The sequence below is a fragment of the Rattus norvegicus genome, chromosome 11, assembly GCF_021556685.1.
Source record: "Rattus norvegicus strain SHRSP/BbbUtx chromosome 11, alternate assembly SHRSP_T2T, whole genome shotgun sequence".
In the NCBI taxonomy this organism is placed as follows: domain Eukaryota; kingdom Metazoa; phylum Chordata; class Mammalia; order Rodentia; family Muridae; genus Rattus; species Rattus norvegicus.
Genome location: NC_141544.1, coordinates 45,052,080 through 45,058,388, shown reverse-complemented (window position 1 = coordinate 45,058,388; position 6,309 = coordinate 45,052,080). Strand labels below are relative to the sequence as shown.

At 49.2% G+C, this 6,309-nt stretch overlaps 1 long non-coding RNA gene across 2 annotated transcripts; it reads left to right on the top strand.

Annotated features, from left to right (window-relative positions):
• Positions 1-2,158: 2,158 nt before the first annotated feature.
• On the top strand, positions 2,159-6,216 carry LOC148002534 (uncharacterized). Of its 2 annotated transcripts, none has more exons than XR_015633316.1 (3): positions 2,159-2,387; positions 2,791-3,078; positions 4,952-6,216. It is a non-coding gene; the product is annotated as an uncharacterized LOC148002534 (long non-coding RNA). The 2 variants fall into 2 exon arrangements; XR_015633315.1 differs by having other exon boundaries at positions 2,184-2,387; positions 4,026-6,209.
• The last annotated feature ends 93 nt before the right edge of the window (positions 6,217-6,309 follow it).

Below are 6,309 nucleotides of genomic sequence, written 5' to 3'. Positions count from 1 at the left end.
GCTGACCCAGGGAGCCTGCTTCTGTTGCCTCTGAAATGGAGATTCTTACTCTGGTGCTCTGGACCCTGGGCAGGGAGGAGGTTGTGTCTTTTAAAGCTCTCAGAGCTTTAGTGCGATCTAGATACCACCGAGCTCTGTCAGACCGCCTACTTGAGAGCACAGAGGCAGTCCAGGTCCTTAGGCTGCTTCTAGCACATATCTGCACTTTTCTTGACACTTGTCCTCACCCAGCAAACCCGTTGGCAAATGGCTCCCACTTCCCCGACTTCCATTCTCATCCTGCTTCTGAATCCTTGCTGGTGGCCCAGGTCAGTTCTCAGCCTCCAGGTTCCTTGGACCTCATCTCTAGCGATGTCTTCCATCCTCTCCCTTTGCCCCGCCCCCCAGTCCTGCGTTCATACCTGGACCTGGTCAAGCTCAAGGGCCCCTCTATCTCTAAAGCCCAAGTGACATTCCACCCCACCCCACTCCCGTCCCCTGTCCCCCAACCCCCCACACCTGTCTAAGCAGCCATCTCCTGCCCTAGCCTCTCTCAATCCCATAATCCTACAATACTAGTTCTTATCACCAGCTTTGCCTTCCACCATATCCTACTTCACACTCGGTGGTCCAGTCTTCCCCAAATACTGGACACCCGCTTCTTTAACTGTGCGACTGCAGTCTGAAGAGTGGAGAGAAGGGGAGGGGAGGGAGAGAGGTAACCTCTCCACCACCAGCTTCTCCTTCTTTCAAGGCCCCTTCTAGAAGGCACTCATGCCATATATCCTGTTTACTCCTCACCGTGCCCACTGCACTCACTCCACCACTACTGAAGAAACAGAGCCAAGGAAGTCTCTAACTGCCTCCGTTGTAAACAGAACGGCCATGTCTGTACCTCTCTGTATTATGCCCCGTTGACCCCTCAGATACTCCCCAATACTCTCTCCCTTTGGCTCCTTCACACTCTCCTCCCAGCTTCCTTTCTTCTCTTTGTCAGATGGGAAAGAGGCTCCCCCTTTTCCATGATTACAATGTCTGCTACTCTGCCCACAATTGGGGCGGGTCTTCCCAAATCAACTAAGTTGGGGTCTGTTTAAGGTCTTTTTCCCTTGACTGCTCTTGGGTAATCCCTCTGTTGCCATTACCGTAAGCATCGTGGAAAGGCTGGTTTGTTTTCTCTGCAATGGGTGGCTTCTCTCCCATGATACGAAACCGCCCTGGGCTGTGGTGATGTGCTGACTTGGGGGACCCCAGACTTCTGCACTGGGTAGTGAACACTTTTCAACAGTCTAAAACACCATGTCTACCAGCCTTCCAGAAGAGGGAACCAGGCAGGGAACTGGATACTTTCCTGCAAGGACACAACTCAGAAGTGGCCGCATCTCTTTCTACACCTTGTCTGTCAGCCAGAAGTGAGATGAGGGCCCGCACTGAGCTCTGACAGATGCTGGGAACTGCACACTTCTCAACCCTCCACATTTGAAAGAAAGACAAGTGATGAGAAGAAAATTAGCAAAACTGGACCAGCAAAAAGCGGTAGCTATTCTCAAATTTAAAAAAAAAAAAAGTTTTTCAATCTACCACCTGTTTCCATAATTACATAAAAGAAAGGACATCTTAATGCTAAAATTGGAGATGACATATTCTCAAAATAGAGAAAAGTCTTTGAAGTGAATTTTAGATTTAAGGAGGAAGTACTATGCCGTCTTTGTGCTATCTGAGCAGCTGTCTCCTGACCTGAATGGAAGCGAAGACGGATGGATGCTGAGTATGGCACCCACACCATTTTATCTTTCAAAGCCATTGACTTAGGGGCAGCGGCTTCCCATGTCGTTAGACTCTGGGATCTTGTGAGAATTGCTGGTCCCGTGGGGAACCACCTTAGATCCCACGGGGTGCTGGTTGAGAGCTCTCTCCTCTCTTCCTGTTTCTACATGCTCTGTGCAGGGAGGCTGTAGCCGCCTCTCCTATTCCTTCACAGACCCTTGAACCGTGTCAGGGTTCTGCGCAAGTCATCCTCGAAGGTGGCTGTCGTCTCCGTTGGTGCTCCATGCAGAGAGGGGGCGCTACGTCTTTGAGAATCTTGGAAGGGTTCTTGAAAGGCATTAACCAACAGGGTCCCCTCCTTCTGTTTCCTGTATCCTCTGTAGAGGAAGAAGCCCTTGACAGACCAGCACCCGGGACCCTTGAAGCAGGCTACGCATGCGCTGTTCCACAGCGACCATGAGGACCATACTTTGTCCGATTTGCTGTAAAATGAGTCCCTACCATATGCGGTCTTTACTTCTCCCCTTGCTCAATCAGATTTCATCCCACCCTGCTCCTTCCCCACTTCTCTAGACTGGAGATCTTACGGAACAGCAACCACTGACCTTCAGTGTTCCACAGATGCAAGGACTGAAGTGCTGGTGAGTCTCCTGCCGTCTCTTCTACTTACAGACAGTGGAGGAGGAGCATTCTGCACCACCTGCGCTCTCTCTCTCTCTCTCTCTCTCTCTCTCTCTCTCTCTCTCTCTTCCTCCCTCCCTCCCTCCTTCCCTCCCTCCCTCCCTCCTTCCCTCCCTCCCTCTCTTTCTCTCTGTGTATGTGGTGTGTGCTCGCACATGCACATACCAGTGCATGCACGTGTGCAAGCTCTCAGGAGTATGCACGAATGTGCATGCCACCAGAGGTAAGTCCTGGCCATCATGCCTTAGGATCCATACAACTGTTTGTTTGTATTTTAAGAATTATACATTTTGGTCAGAAGGCCCGGGCAGGCAGACCCCTTATGAGATGGCCCCGGCCCATCCCAACATCTACCCCATCTAGGGACTGCTGGAGTGCATCAAGGGCCCAGTCCTACAGCATCCCACCCTGCAGCGTCTCCACAGGGAAACTCTGGGGCATCCGAGAGGAGTGTCCGTGAGGATCCAGTATTGATGGTACAGCTGTCGTCAGAGGCCTCAAACCAATGACTCACTGCAATGAACATTGGCAAGCAAAGACGTGTGGACAAAAGGGTGTGCTGTGTGATACACTGTCACACTACAGCTTCCGTGACGAGATTTTTTTTTCTTTTGTGGGAGAACCTTTCTTTTTTCTTTTCAAGAGTGGAAGGTAGGTGCACAGGGCCAGGGAGATGGGTGGGATTGGGACATGATGTGAATTTCACAAAGGATCCAAAAAGTTAAATACAAAAAGGAATTATCTATTTTAATTTTGTGTGTGTGTGTGTGTGTGTGTGTGTGTATGTGCACTGAATGTGTGCCCGGTGCCCCCGGAGGCCAAAGAGAGCATTGGATCCAGTGGACTCAGTTCCAGATGGTTGTGAGGTGGGTACTGGGGACTGAGCTTGGTCCCCTTCAGGAGCAGCCACCCTCCAGCCCCTGTGGTGTCTTCTCTTTAATAGTTACTTATTTTTATTTTATGTATACATGTGCATGTCTACACATATGTATATGTGCTGTGACTGGTGTCCAAGGAGTCCAGAAGAGGGCATCAGATCCCCTGGAACTGGAGTTGAAGCAGTTGTGAGCCACCCAGCATGGGTTCTGGGAACTGAGCCTGTTCTAAAGGAGCAGCCAGTGCCATCTAGGAGACCCAACCACTGAGTCAGCTCTCCAGTCTCACAACTGGCTTCTTTAGGTAGTGTCTCTCACAATCCTAGAACTCTCCGAGTAGGCTGGCTGACTAGCCCGGGAGAGCCCCAGCACTGGGATTGCCAGAGTGAACCACCGCACCTGAATATTTGTTTTTAGCATGGCCTCTAGGAATCTCAGGTCCTTGTGTTTGCATGGCAAAGCCCTGTACTGCTAGGGCCATCTCCCAAGTACACACAGTCCTTCCTCTATTCCTGGGGCAGAGTATGTGTTGAGCATGCAGGAGCATTCTCGGGCTTATATCTAGATAAGAAGCCAGCCGGGGAGGGGTTGCCTTCTGAACCGCTTTTCCTGTGTACTGCCTTTGAAACGAAAATACCTCACTCAAAGATCCCTTGTGGCCTATTCCTGAATCCCAAAGCTATAGATATTTCTTTCTAAGAACCCCTTTTTCTTCTCAATCAGACATTATTAGAGAATTCAACTTCTCCAACTGGGTGTTGAGAAAAGGCTTTAAGAGCATCAAATCCAAGGGAAAGCACATGATAACTAGAGAAACTGAGGTCCAAAGAAGTCAGGTGGCCACGGCACAAGGTCACACAGCAGCCATCCCCAGAATCCACATCACGTGACCAGATATATCCAGCTAGATACCCTGCATGGGCTAGCATGAAATATTGGAGCCTTGTTTTGAAGGATGAATTAGCGGAGGCTGATCCTGACCCTTGGGGTAACTGTGCCAAATAGAGTTAACAAACAGAGAACTTGCACGGGAAATTCCTCATGGAAGGAGTCTTCAAATCCGCTAAGGAAATGTTCCCTTGCTTACAGAAGAATGGTCCCAGAGATGATGCCAGCCCTGGTTTATTTTAACCAAGAAGAAAAATTAGTGGCAAAAGAATATTTTGATAATGAGTGGAAATCTTGTTATGACATTCTTGAGCAGGGAAAGGTAAACAAACTTCTGGGGTTTTTTGTTTTGTTTTGTTTTTAATGAGAGCGGTCTCAAAGGAGCATGGAGGGGATTTACAAGTCTCAGCCAGTTTGAAGAGATACTTGGGGTACAGACTCTGCTGTGGGTTTCCCATGCACACACAGTTTGCATGTGTGCCTGTGTGTGCATGTATATGTGCAAGGGTGTGTGTGTGTGTGTGTGTGTATTATCTCCTAAAGCAACTCTAGTTAATGGAAAAATTTTTAAAAATATTTGGAAACAATCTTAGGACTTTACAGTATCTATTTCAAAAACAACCTGGGAGTATTTGGTTCTCCACTTTGGCCTGGTGAATTTCCACTGTGGGCAGTTCTACATAATTTCTTCATTCCATCCCAATTCACTCGGAGTGGCATGATCTGATTAAGAATTTCTTCACTTTTAATTGCATGCCAAGCCTCCAGGGCATCACTTTCGATGGTCCCAAACGGCTGGAACAGGGACGAGAAACACATAGGACTCTCTAAAGGTTTGCATCTGACCTGGTCCTCTCGTGAAATCCTGCCTGGTCTCTGGCAAGCTCACACCTATTAGAAACAGACCCAGCTCAGCTAGCAGTGAGATTTCCACGGCCCATTACAAGGACCATCCAGAGGAAAGACTGAGTCTGCAGAGATCTCGGTCTCTCTGGAAGGTGGATCCTCGCCGTGCTTGGCAGAAGCCCATCTCCTGGGAAACTGCACCCTTGGCTACCCTGCTGCACACTGTGCTACCACAGTGTGGTGGGGAAAGTGTCGGCATTGAAAACCAACAGCTAAGTGCAGTCTACTCCGGTGTAAGTAAGGCAGTAACAGCTTCACTGTTAGTCAGGGCAAAGGTACTGTGGATGTTTTAGACCAATGCCTACCACATAGTTAAACCCCACAAACTGTATTTATAGATGGGACTCTTGATTTTGGGGGTCATCTGTAACAGCTTAGTTGGTGGCCTGACACCATAGGATCACTGAGGGAGGGGTCCTGGGGTGGTGTTTTCTAGATTAGGTTGCTCCACCCGCCTGTCCATAGAGGGGGTTACCATGAGTCCATTAATGCTGGTGGGAAAACCCACTCACTGGAGATGGGAAGCCTCCTCAGCAGGGGCACCGTGGGTTGTGTGAGGGAGAAAGTGAGCGGATTACTAGCTAGCAGGCATCCATGCTCTGCTTCCTTGAGGGGCTGAAGAGACCCAAGACCAGTGCAGAAGTTCTAAGGATGACTATTGGCTCTGGTGACTATGCATGTAATGTAAACGGTTGCCTCCTGTCTACAACTCCCTGACTTCCCCACAGTGATAGACTGGAACCTGGGACTATGACCAGAATAAACCCTATCTCTCTTAAGTTGCTTTGGCCAGGAATTTTACCACAGCATCAGAGAAGGACTTGACGCCCCTATTTCATTACCCTCTGTGATGAATTGAATATGCTTAGCCCAGGGAGTGGCACTATTTGGAGGTGTGGCCTTGTTGGAGAAGATGTGTCACAGTGGGCTTGGGCTAGCCTTGTCCTAGCCTCCTAGAAGTCAGTCTTCCACTAGCAGTCTTCAGATGAAGATGTAGAACTCTCAGCTCCTCCTGCACCATGCCTGCCTGGATGCTGCCATGTTACCACCTTGATAATATTGGACTGAACCTCTGAACCTGTAAGCCAGTCCCAATTAAACGTTGTCCTTTATAAAACTTGCCTTGGTCGTGGTCTCTGTTCACAGCAGCAAAACCCTAAGACACCCTCCCTCAAAGATTCCCCATTTTGGTCACATATCCATCCTACCCCGT